Source organism: Giraffa tippelskirchi, chromosome 14 (assembly GCF_054371585.1).
Source record: "Giraffa tippelskirchi isolate mGirTip1 chromosome 14, T2T-mGirTip1v1.2.pri, whole genome shotgun sequence".
NCBI lineage: Eukaryota > Metazoa > Chordata > Mammalia > Artiodactyla > Giraffidae > Giraffa > Giraffa tippelskirchi.
In genome coordinates this window covers 55,284,454-55,297,767 of record NC_137288.1, presented here as the reverse complement: position 1 = coordinate 55,297,767, position 13,314 = coordinate 55,284,454, and the positions used below count along the sequence as shown (strand labels likewise).

Genomic DNA, 13,314 nt, shown 5'->3' with positions numbered 1-13,314 from the left:
AACCTGGGATTTCAGGCAGGGTCTAATTCAGAGGGGTAGCTAATTAGAACAGCTCATTTTCAGTGTCTCCACCCCTTGCCAAAAGTTGACCAGCTCATGCTTCCATAATATCAGAGAAAAGAATCTTTTGAAATCTACAATAATTGACCAGTAACTTTATAGTTAATGAAATGTTAGCTTAATTCAACTTCCTTTAAAAAGTCCTCAGCAGTCCTCAACCAAGATGGTAACTTCCAGGTAGAAGCTGATCAGTGCTCATAGATGATACCGTTTAATATTAACTGCCAGTTAGTGGAAGCCATGTGCCAAGCCCTGTACAGGAAATTCACATAGATTATCTAATTTAATCTTCAGGGTAACTGTGGCAGCTAGAACATCCTCATTTTACAGATAAGAAAGTTGAGGCTATGAAAGATTAACTTGTCTCCAGACCACAAAGTTGTTCAGTTGCTGAGTCGTGTCCAACACTTTGCGACCCCGTGGACTGCAGCATACCAGCCTCCCTGTCCCTCACCATCCCCTGGAGTTCACCCAAGTTCATGTCCATTGAATCAGTGATGCCATCCAACCATGCAGAGGATGAGACCGCAAAGAGTTGAGTGAAAATCCTGAACTGGTAGGCACAGTTCAGGAGCTGAACCACACTGCCACCTACTGGTGGGCTGACATCCCTTGGCTCAGCTCAGCCCAGCTCCCAGCAAGTCCTGATGGAGGACCTCGGTCTACACCTGTGGGACAGTTTAGACTCAGGTTGCCCAGGGAAACCTCTTTAAATGCCATTGAGCTGAGAAGTGCTTAATAGAGGTAATCTGAATCTGACAAGCATCTACTTGCTAGCTTGTTATTTAATGTTCCATGTTAACAACAGCTGTGAGTTTGGAGAACCTGGTCTTGCCCTTCTGAGGTCAACAGAGGAATGGCGTTTTCCTTCTAAACCTGACACTGCCCATGGGCAGTGAGGAAAATGTTTTTTCCAAGAACAGGAAACAGTTTGTTCTCCTATTGTGCAATATTTCACTTGTGGATCATTTCCATGTATATGATTTCACCCTCTTGAGACCTGAATTTTAAATCTCACCCTAAGCTTTACCTTTTATGAGAATCTTAGTTCATCTTGCTTTCCTTTTCTTGCTATCTTCCCTCAGTTATCACTAGAAACTGCAGATCTCTATTTCTATTTCTAAAGAATAGCTAGGGGAGGAACTCTGTCCTTGTACTTATTCTGCATTTTAGCTGCTTCCTCCCACAGCCCGGCACACACACACACTCTCGTCACAGCAAGGGCAGAACCAGGGGTATCAGATATATGTTTGTTCTCCGTAAATCTAGCGTGACCGGACCATCCGTCAGCTCACCTGGCGGTCAGTGACCTCTCACCTTCATTTTGAAGGCCCAGGCAGAGACCAAGAGAGCAGGACTTCATTCTGTTCCAAACAGCAGAGCATGTGAGTCTACCTGACACTCACAAAGGGCTCCGGAGAGATCGAAGGAATGAATAGAGTCTCGTATTGTGATGGATGAGTAAATAATACAGAGGTAAAACGTCACTAAACTGGGTGGAAATCAACTGAAAATGATTTCGAGGAATGGGATGTAGGAAACAATCTTTCTCAGTATAAATCCACTAAGTTTACCTGGTGTCCGTTAAATCTCAACCATACTTAGTCCACAGAAGAAGGTCAGTCAGCTGAGGAGACAAAGAAGCGTAAACATGAACAAATGATTAAACAAAAAAAAAAAGATTCTGAGGGCCCGAATGAACCACAAGATGAATATGAAACAATTCAGTTATTTAGCTGTCATGTATAACATTTGAATGAAACTTAAGCCATCCAAAAAGATCCACCCCAAATGGAAAAGGAGCAAGAGAAGCTTGATGGAGGGCAACTCTGCTGGGAAGTAAGCACCCCCATTCGGACAGGTATACAGGGACAGAACAAGGATGAACTCAGTGCCAGGAGGGAGGCCTCTGCCCTGTGTGTCTTGGCGGTGTCATAGGCACGCTTCATTGTGCCATCCGCACCATCAAACCGTCTCAGTGTCTGGTCTGTAAAACAGAGACAATTCCCACCTCATGTGATCTGTGGGGGGTTGGCCACACAACACCACCTCCATGCTAACCATCCTCTGGGATCTGGCTGCCCCTACTGTTCCGGGACCTGCAAACTTTACTCCTTGCTCTAGGGGTACCGATTCAAAATCACCAAAGACAGGAAGTAAAATATTCTGCAGGCAACCTCTGCTTCTAGCCTTGTGCAATACTTTCCTTGAGCCAAATGAAAAACATCTGCTCTCTCTCCTTGAAGGGAAGCAGGGAGAAGAAAAGGAAAAATATGGCAAGAAAAAGATGTAAATGGTCACCTCAAAGACTTTCTATCCAGACACACTTAGGTGTATGGTTTCTGTACATCAGTTATCAAAAGGATGCAACTCCTGCCAATGGTAAAGTTCAGTCTCCTCTGTCTATTGAGACCACAGCTCTTCACATCTCTGCCTCCTTTGGTGCCCAAGTGGCCCCCACCCACTTCCCCACACCCAGCAGAGCCCCTCAGGGTGGGCTGACTCCCCTCGGTTTGGGGCCTGCTCTCTGCTGCAGTGACCAGCAGCTGGGTGAAAAGTGGCCACTGCAGCCCCACCCTTGCCCACTGCTTTCCAACACATGGTCAGTCAGCTGTGTACAAACGGTTAGTGAGTTGCCTTCAACACAGAACCTGGGCCAAAATATCCTCAGTAAATATCAGCTTCCTTCACCCTTTTTCATCCTTGCCAGCAGGGACAGGCTCTCTGGTGACTTTGTACTGGGTCAGCTTAGCCACAGGGGGTGGGGTCTGTGCTCCCTGGAATTCCCTTCCTCAGATTCCAGGTGTTGAAATAACTTTCTGGCCCCAAGATGGAGCTGCTTATGGGGTTCCCATCAGCACACTGAAACGCAGATGACTTTCATGTCCTGTCAGCACTCATTTGACCAGAAACGCAGGGCATCCAGCCAGCAGTCCTCAGACCACAGCCAGCTCTGGGCCTCCTCACCCTACAAGCAGGCTACATGGGCCCAGGCCCTCGCATGCTTCCTCTCTGTCTCATCTTGGTTCTCTACTCTTTATCCTGAGAAAGCTTCTTGCCTTCTGCCCCACTTTGCAGTTTGAAAGGTCCGCTTCATGAAACGTTAACATGCTTATCACCTGAATTGTTTTCTTTAGTCTTTCTCAGATGAATGTTAGAAATGCTAGATAGTTGTGGGTGACATGGAAGGAGGAGTTAAGCAGTGGCGGGACCTCCCGAGGATGTGGGGTTCAGGTACAGAGCAGCTTCATACCCCTGACCTGCTCTCCCCTCATCCTGTCCCCTTGTCTTGGGTCGGGGGTGCATGCACAGCCCCGTGGAGAAGGATGCCAGCATCTTCTGCTGGTCACCTGAGTCATTTATGCTGAAGGGACAAAAGATAGACGGGGTTTGTTTGCTCCGTGGGCCTAGGGGGCCTGTGAGTACCAGTCTGTCCCCCACCTACCACTTCACATCCAGTCATACTGCCCAGACCCAAATCAGTGCCATTCAGTACGCTGTTCACTACTGCCTGTAGTAAATCTCGACTCCATATCCCTTTCTAAGATTCTGCTTTTGTGATCCAACCCTGATGATACAGAGCCATGGGCCGGGGTATCTCTGCCCCCCAGCCAGAGATCAACTGTTTGTGGAGAACAATACCCTCCTAATCTAGCTGCTTTAGGAAAGGTGTTCCCCCAAAACAATCAAACTGTTTGAAAAGGTCCTTTACAAAAGAAGATACGGAAAACCCTTTTCATGAAGATGGCGCCGAAGGCGAAGAAGGAAGCCCCTGCCCCTCCTAAAGCTGAAGCCAAAGCAAAGGCTTTGAAGGCCAAGAAAGCAGTGTTGAAAGGTGTCCACAGCCACAAGAAAAAGAAGATCCAGACATCACCCACCTTCAGGTGGCCCAAAACACTGCGGCTCAGGAGGCAGCCCAAATATCCTCGGAAGAGCGCCCCTAGGAGAAACAAACTTGACCACTATGCCATCATCAAATTCCCCCTCACCACCGAGTCAGCCATGAAGAAAATAGAAGACAACAACACACTGGTATTCATTGTGGATGTCAAGGCTAACAGGCACCAAATTAAACAGGCTGTGAAGAAGCTCTATGACATTGACATGGCTAAGGTCAATACTCTGATCAGGCCTGATGGAGAGAAGAAGGCATATGTTCGACTGGCTCCTGACTATGACGCTTTGGATGTTGCCAACAAAATTGGGATCATCTAAACTGAGTCCAGCTGGCTAATTCCAAATATAAAAGTTTTCACTATGTAAAAAAAAAAAAAAAAAAAAAAGATACGAAATAGCCAGCAAACACATGAAAAGGTACTCGCTCATTATTGTTGTTCAGTTGCTCAGTAGTGTCTGACTCTCTGCGACCCCATGGACTGTAGCACACCAGGATTCCCTGTTCTTCACTATCTTCCGGAGTTTGCTCAGATTCATGTCCATTGAGTCAGTGATGCCATCCAACCATCTCATCCTCTGTCACCACATTCTCCTGCCTTCAATCTTTCCATCAGGGTCTTTTCCAGTGAGTCAGTTCTTCCCATCAGGTGGCCAGAGTACTGGAGCTTCAGCTTTAGCATCAGTCCTTCCAACGAATATTCACGATTGATTTCCTTTAGGTTCAACTGGTTTGATCTCCTTGCTGTCCAAGGGACTCTCAAGCATCTTCTCCAGCACCACAATTCAAAAGCATCAATTCTTTGGTGCTCAGCCTTTTTTATCTCTCACATCTGTATGTGACTATTGGAAAAAACATAGCTTTGACCATACAGACCTTTGGTGGCAAAGTGATGTCTCTGATCCTTAGGGAAATGTATATTAAAGCCATAATGAAAGGTTTTAAATGATTGCAAAGTTTAACCCAAGGAGAGAAATTAATGAGAAACAAGGTTAACTAAGTTAAGCCCTCCTTCTGACCTCTCAGGCATCAGTAAACTGCTTGGAAAGATTCTTGAGCTAACTTCCCCATGTTTCAGTCATCACTGGGTGTGAGCAGCTGCCCTTGTGAGGCCTCAGTCCTGTGAGCACCCAGGACAGAGTGACTGGTAGGCTGAGGCTGACATTTCAGTGGCTGATGGCATGTTATTTATAGGATATCAAAGTATCAGTGGGAAACCAAATTAGAAGTTGGGAATTCTGGTGAAAGTCTCTGATGTACAAGAGGAAGAAATAGGTCAATTATGTTAAAATAATTCTGTGTGGGCTGCCAGCTACTGAGCACAGAGACACCCCTACCAGAAGTTACATATTAATACTAATTTCATCCTTAAAAGCAAACCTCGGTCTCACATATATGTAGTGTGTCAAACCACACAACCACCGTGTTCGGGGATCCGAACCAGGTCCTCCTGCCATGCCATGGCTAAAAGTCAGCTGCTCACAGTGGCCGCCCATGCTGGCTTCTCAAACGTGGGGGCATCACTTTCTCTTCACACACACATGTAGCATCATGTTACTAGATGACAAAGCAGTTAAAACCAATAAAATAACTGAATTGCTGCTGAAACCACCTATGTACGCTTTAGTCTTGGTCATCTCCCAAGCCTGGCCCACAGGAACATTCTTCTAAAGACAGAGCAGAACATAAGGCAGGCAGGGCTCTCCTGCAAGACGACCGATGCGTAAACAGAGAATTGTCTCCGAACACAAGAACGTTCCTCTCCACCCAGGTTTTTATATCTATGCTGCATATGAACATATTCTGAGACAATATACATACTTATATCGCTTTGTGTGTTTCTAAACTTTATGTAAATGCTATTATATGGTACATTTGACCTTTTCAGTCATTACACAGTCAAAATTTATTCAAGTGGACATGTAGTTTTAGTTCATTTAATTGGTAATATTGTTGCACTATGTGACTAGATCTCCTTCTCTTCTTGAGGACATTTAGAGTTCCCATCTTCCCCACTCTTACTCCACTGCGACATGACCATCCTTGCTTATGTCTCTGTACAGAGGTGTAAGACTTTTTCTCAGTGTTTAGATGCTCAGTACACACACTTAGAATGAGACTGCTGGGTCTTAGGGTTTGTTCATCTTCAATTTTTGGTTGCTTCTTTTCTAAGCAGAAACTTGATGGAATTGGCTTTTTAGTGGCTGGCTGTGTGCCCTGTATGACTGGCAACCTCACCTGCTCTTTAGACAATCTTTCATCACACCTGCTTGCTGGAGACCTTCCCCTCCCACCCCACTCACCACAGGGGTGACACTCCCACAGGGCTTACGTGTGAGTTGAAGGATGTGGACACAACTGGACATCCAGTCCACAGAAGGGGCACATCTGCTGGGCCCTAGCTATGTTCCTGTGCCCAGGCTCCCCATCTGTGTCCAAGCCTATTTCTTTCTCTGCCACTGAGAACATGCAGCAAAATCCCCTCACGCTGAGAGTGGGGCTTCAAGTCCTGCTACTGGCAGATGAGAATGCTGGTTGATGGATTATAGGGAAGTAGAGAAAAGAAAGTGAAGTTGCTCAGTCATGTCTGACTCTTTGCGACCCCATGGACTGTAGCCCACTAGGCTCCTCTGACAATGGGATTTTCCAGGCAAGAATACTGGAGTGGGTTTCCATTTCCTTCTCCAGGGGATCTTCCTGACCCATGGATCGAACCCAGGTCTCCCATGTTGCAGGCAGATGCTTTACCAACTGAGCCACCAGGGAAGCCATCTGGATGCTGAAAGGGTCATCATTTCTCATTTTACAGAGGGGAAAACTGGCCCAGAGGGGAAAAATGTCAACAGAAACAATACAGCTAAGACCATCTTGGAACCCAAGTGTCCTGACAGCGAAAATCAAGGCACTGTCAGAGGTGGAAGGGATTTGAAGATTAATCCACCTCCCTCACTTTTTACAGATGACAGAGAAAGTGTGAAAGTGTTAATCACTCAGTCATGTCCGACTCTTTGTGACCCCATGGACTGTAGTCCACCAGGCTCCTCTGTCCATGGGATTCTCTAGGCAAGAATACTGGAATAGGTTGCCATTCCCTTCTCCAGGGAATCTTCCTGACCCAGGAGTTGAACCCAGGTCTGCTGCATTGCAGGCAAATTCTTTACCATCTGAGCCACCAGGGAAACCCACAGATGACAGACTGGAGCTCAAATAGAGAAAGATCATTGATCTAACCTTTTTTAATTTTACAGAAAAGATGAGGGTAATTGACTGACTGGGCATCTCCCCACACAGGGTCTGCACTCAAGTGTGATCATGGTGACGATGGTATACCAGCAGGCTGCAGGGATGCTAGCAAAGTTGGTCTTGTTTGTGCCCTTCTTGGCATAAAATATAACAGTGGCAAAGATGATGGTGGCCATAGTAAGGGAAAAGAAGAGAAAGCCCAACTCAGAGGCACAGTTCTTGAGTGTGTAGTCCAGAATCTGTAAGCCCTGTGAGTGCCTGGAGAACTTGAAGATGCGCGATACCTGAACACCTGCAGGGTGACAAAGGTGCCCAAGACATCCTCGTTCTTGGGCATAAAGAGAGGAAAGGAGGAAAAAGGAAACAGGGTAAGGATCAGAGGAGAGAGGAGAACAAATGCAACTGCAACTTTTGCCATTTTTTTTTTTATTCAGAGACAAACGTCGCCAAGCAGGAAAAACATCTCTTCAGCACTATTAGTAAAGCTTTGCTGTCAAAGTTTTAAAACATGTAAAAGGATAATAAAAACCAAGCAATTACAATGTGCTGCCTATCAAATTCTACACAATGTAGCTTATTTTGCAAAAAGAAGATTGTTGCTTCTGGTTATGAGTTTTTTCCCCAAACAAATATCAATACTATAAAACTTTTTACATAAAACGTAACTTTTTCCTTTGTATCCTAATATAAATTGCTTCTTTGACTCCATTAGTAGATAGATTTTTGGTTAAAAAACACCCTAAAAGTAAAGTACCTTAATGTGTTCTATAAAAAGGAACTCAATGATGTGAAGGAATAGTGGAATGAGGCTTTTTTCCCTATAGAAACCTACATTACTGTATAACAAAGGACCTAAAACACTGTTTTGTGCACATTAGCATGGGCCAGGACTCTGGGGAGTGCTCAGCCTGGATGACCCAGGTGTACGGAGGTTTCCTGCCCACACGCTCTGCAGCCTCTCCCAACACGGCTCTTAACCTCCAGAGCATCTCACAGTATGATGTTTTCAGGATACTGTATTTGCATCTCTTACATGGTATTAACATACATGTATATGTGTACATACGTATAGCTATACAAAATGGCGTTTTCTTTTTTAGACTCCCAAATAAGACTAAAAATAGACTCACAAAGGTTGATTTATGGGTCAGAAGACTTTAATTTTTAGCCATTATTTTACATCCCCACAACGTTTAAGCAATTGCACTCCTACAAGCAAAGTAAGGATGTTTCTCATTTCCTTTTTGTCAATTTGATGAGTTTTAATTTTAAAAAAAGGTATCTTTCTATTGCTACAATTTGCATTTCTCACACCAATTTCCAGCAATTCACACCCATCAGTGATGTAGGTTTGCATTTTAATTTTCAATCTCATGGGTTAAAAAAAAGTATTTCATTCTTGCTTTCATTTGAATTTTCTCAACCAATTTTCAGATGTCTACTTTGTTGTTGTTCAGTCACTCACTTGTGTCCAGCTCTTTGAAACCCCATGGACTACAGCACATCAAGCTTCCCTTTCCTTCACCATCTCCAGGAGCTTTCTCAAACTCATGTCCACTGAGTCGGTGATGACATCCAACTATCTAGTTCTCTGTCATCGCCTTCTCTTCCTGCCTTCAATCTTTCCCAGCATCAGGGTCTTTTCCAATGAGTCGGCTCTTCCTTCCCATCAGATGGCCATAGTATTGGAGCTTCAGCTTCAGCATCAGTCCTTCCAATGAATATTCAGGATTGATTTCATTTAGGATTGACTGGTTTGATCTCCTTGCAGTCCCAGGGACTCTCAAAAGTCTTCTCCAACACCACAGTTCAAAGCATCAATTCTTCAGCATTCAGCCATCTTTGTGGTCCAACTCTCACATCTGTACATGACTACTGGAAAAACCATAGCTTTGACTAGATGGACCTTTGTCAGCAAAGTAATGTCTCTGCTTTTTCGTATGCTAAGTTTGTCATAGTTTTTCTTCCAAGGTGCAAGCGTCTTTTAATTTCATGGCTGCAGTCACCATCTGCAGTGATTTTGGAGCCTAAGAAAATAAAGTCTGTCACTGTTTCCATTGTTTCCTCATTTTATTTACCATGAAGTGATGGGGCCAGATGCCATGATCTTTGTTTTTTGAATGTTGAGTTTTAAGCCAGCTTTTTCACTCTCTTCTTTCACCTTCATCAGAGGCTCTTTAGTTCCTTTTTGTTTTCTGCCATAAGGGTGGTATCATCTGTGTATCTGAGGTTATTGATATTTCTCCTGGCAACCTTGATTCCAGTTTGTGAGTCATCCAGCCCAGTATTTTGCATGATGTACTCTGCATATAAGTTAAATAAGCAGAATGACAATGTACTCCTTTCCCAATTTGGAACCAGTCCATTGTTCCATGTCCAGTTCTAATTGTTGCTTCTTGACCTGCATACGGGTTTCTGAGGAGACAGGTAAGGTGGTAGGGTATTTCCGTCTCTTTAAGAATTTTCCACAGCTTGTTGTGATCCACACAGTCAAAGGCTTTAGCATAGTCAGTGAAGAAGTAGATGGTTTTCTAGAATTCTCTTTCCTTTTCTATGATCCAACGGATGTTAGCAATTTGATCTCTGGTTCCTCTGCCTTTTCTAAATCCAGTTTGAACATCTGGAAGTTCTTAGTTCCTGTACTGTTGAGGCCTAGCTTGGAGAATTTTGAGCATTACTTTGCTAGCGTGTGAAATGAATGCAATTGTGTGGTAGTTTGTACATTCTTTGGCATTGCCCAATCTTGGGATTGGAATGAAAACGGACCTTTTCCAGTCCTGCCACTGCTGAGTTTCCCATATTTGCTGGCATATTGAATTCAACACTTTCACAGCATCTTTTAGGATTTGAAATAGCTCAGCTGGAATTCCATCACCTCCACTAGCTTTATTCGTAGTGATGCTTCCTAAGGCCCACTTGACTTTGGACTCCAGGATGTCTGGCTCTAGGTGAGTGGTCACATCATCGTGGTTATCTGGGTCATGAAGATCTTTTTTGTATAGTTCTTTGTATTCTTGCCACCTTTTCTTAATATCTTCTGTTTCTGTTAAGTCCATACTGTTTCTGTCCTTTATTGTGCCCATCTTGGCATGCAATGTTCCCTTGGTATCTCTAATTTTCTTAAAGAGATCTCTAGTCTTGCCCATTTCTATTGTTTTCCTCTATTTCTTTGCATTGTTCACTTAAGGTTTCTTATTTCTCCTTGCTATTCTTTGGAACTCTGCATTCGACAGGTATCTTTCTTTTCCTCCTTTGCCTTTTGCATCACTTCTTTTCTCAGCTATTTTAAGGCCTCCTCAGACAGCTGTTTTGTCTGTCTACTAGCCATCTAAAATTATCATTCTGTGAAATGTCGAAGTTTATGTTTTCTTATCCACATTCCTACTGGATTATCTTCCCCTTCCCATTTATAGGATTTCCAGCATTTTGGGTGCTAGAAACATCAAGTGTTATAGACTTAATATCTTATCTTTGAATGATACCATCACTTTTGTCTTCTACTAAAACCCTTGGTTGATAACAGCCTCAATCTATTTGCTTTATCCTGATACGTATGTGTATATATAAAATTTTAAAATTATATTTAATAAACCTATGCAATACAGAAACATACATTTACGTTCTATATTTTGTGTAAAATATAAAAATAGGTTGTCTTCATGTCCAGAGACTTCAGTGTAGAAACAGGCAACCTTCTTAGTGGCTTTAACATCAACATTAAATAACAAAGGGAAAAGCAAACTCATAGTGGAAACAAGTGACCGACTGCCCAGAAGGCGGCGGGCTCAATGACCCTTCTCCTCCAAGGCAGGCAGGTGCGACACGGTCCTACAGGCAAGGCTGATGGGAAACCTTCTAACCTCAGCCCTGCTGGGATCCCACCCACAAGGGATCCTCCCCAAAAAGACTCTCCAGGGGCTGCCCTGCTTTCTCCTCCTGGACACTAGACTGTAACACATCTCACAGCAAAGTCAAGGAGGAGCGTCTGCTGGGAGGACTTCAAGCGTTCCCACCCACGAGCTTCTCCAGAAGGGAAGTCCATCTAGAACTTGACTGAGAGATATCATTTCAGAATCTTCTGAGAATGAGTCGACAGACAGCATTTGGCTACCCAATACCTACATTAATAAGTGATACATTCCCTTAAGTTAACTGACGCTGGCAGAAAAAGTGATGTTTAGATTTCTAAGTATCTTATTAAAACAATTTCTTTTTAAAAAATTTTTATTTACTTATTTTTGGCTGTGCTCAGTCTTTGTTGCTGCACTTGAGTGGGCTTTCTCCAGTTGCAGTAAGCATGGGCTTCTCATTGTGGTGACTTCTGTTGCAGAGCATGGGCTCTAGACGTGGGGGCTCAGTGGATGTGGCACATGGGCTTAATTGCTCCCACAGTACGTGGGATCCTCCCTGACCAGTGATCGAACCCATGTCACCTGAATTAGCAGGCAGATTCTCAACCCCCGGACCACCAGGAAAGTTACGTTAACCTCTTTAAAACATTTTAATTACAAAAATAGTTAATAGTTGAACATGGTAGAAAGTTCAGACAATCCCATGAAAGGCAGCTCCCCCTCCCTACCTCAGGACAGGGTTGTAAAGAGAGGAGGGGCCTCACAGGTGCCACTGCCCAACAGTAGTGCCCAGGTGGCCCAGGCATCCCCACCCCCTACCCCCCTCCCCTGCCAGCCCTGTGGGAAGTGCCTGAGGCAGGTCCATCCTCCTCGCTGGAGGCACCTGGAGGAAGAGGGGAGGGGAAGGAGTGCCTCCAGGAGGTGCCTGCCTGGGTGTGCTCTGCTCCGAGTCAGAACCAGGGTACCTGTCAGATCCACCTAGTCGAGTGGGAAAAGTGTGTGCACAGATATTGTTTTGACAAAAATGTAAAGAAACAGGTGCTGTTCACAGAAGTCTGGCAGGACAGCAGTGGGAACGTCCACCGGGTCACACTGACTGCCCTGCCGTCCCCCCACTGAACGTGCTGCCATGCTCCACCCAACGTAACAGCTACACAGGGGAGTCTTAGGGTCACTGTCTGTAGTAGGAAAGACTGCAATGGCCAATGTGTCTGTCAACAAGAAACTTCCAGTTTGTCCTTTGTGTTTTGACTTTGGTTATGCTTTCTCCAATGTGGGAGATGTAGGTTTGATCCCTAGGTCAGGAAGATCCCCTGGAATGGCAACCCACTCCAGTATTCTTGCCTGGGAAATCCCATGGACAGAGGAGCCTAGCAGGCTACATGTAAATATTACACACATTTCTTCATACATTTATTCCTGGGGGATTCCTCATGCATCTTTTCTTCCATTACTATTTTCTTATATAGAAAAGACTACTGATTTTGTGTATCAGTTGTGTATCCAGTTACATTACCAAATTCACTTTATGATTTTTAAAGGAAATTCTCTTGGAACCCCAGTTGGACAACTACATCACTGTCCTGTCTCACCTCCTCCCCCTCCACCTGCCAAGGTTGTGCCTTGCACAGTCGGAAGCTGAGGGTCCCTGCCTGCTCCTGTCTCAGCCCTTCCAACACTTCTCCATTTGCACGACCTGCTTCTGACTTGAGATGCAAGTAATTATTGTATACATTTACCATAGACTCTTGATATTTCTATGGAAAGATAAGATATAGACACTCATCCATTTGTTCAGACCATGAACCCTCCTCTCCCCCTCTCCCCGCCTACACTTCACACACCGAGGCTTCAAAGAACCAGCCTTCAGTACAGGTACCTGTCAGTCAGATGGGCCACCTCACCTGAGCACCTGGAAGGCAGGAAGAGAAGGTTCCCTGTGGGAGGGGAGGGGCTGGGAGCGCCGCCCCTGACCCCCAAGGACAGGCCTATGGAAGAACAAGTGAGGGGATCAGGCCTGGCCCCAATGCATGCAGGCCTCTGAGAGTTTAGGAAGTAGCTGCAGAATCAGCCTTCAGGACCCAAAGGACCAGGGTGATGCTGATAGCAGTGGAAGCCCCAGGGTCTGGCATGGCGGGTCTGTGGTGCTCGCTGTGAGTCAGTTCAGATGAGGGGAGTCCCTGCCTGGATTCAAGGCCTCAGGGAGCAAGTCTCACATGCGGCTGAGTCCACAACATGGCACGTCCCCAGGTCAACTCCTCAAAG

General features: G+C 45.0%; 1 pseudogene across 1 annotated transcript; it reads left to right on the top strand.

Moving 5' to 3' along the window:
- The first annotated feature begins 1,637 nt into the window (after positions 1-1,637).
- LOC145534390 (large ribosomal subunit protein uL23 pseudogene) lies at positions 1,638-4,337 on the top strand (annotated as a pseudogene). The gene has a single exon (XR_014074557.1). The product of XR_014074557.1 is annotated as a large ribosomal subunit protein uL23 pseudogene (transcript).
- Positions 4,338-13,314: the final 8,977 nt, after the last annotated feature.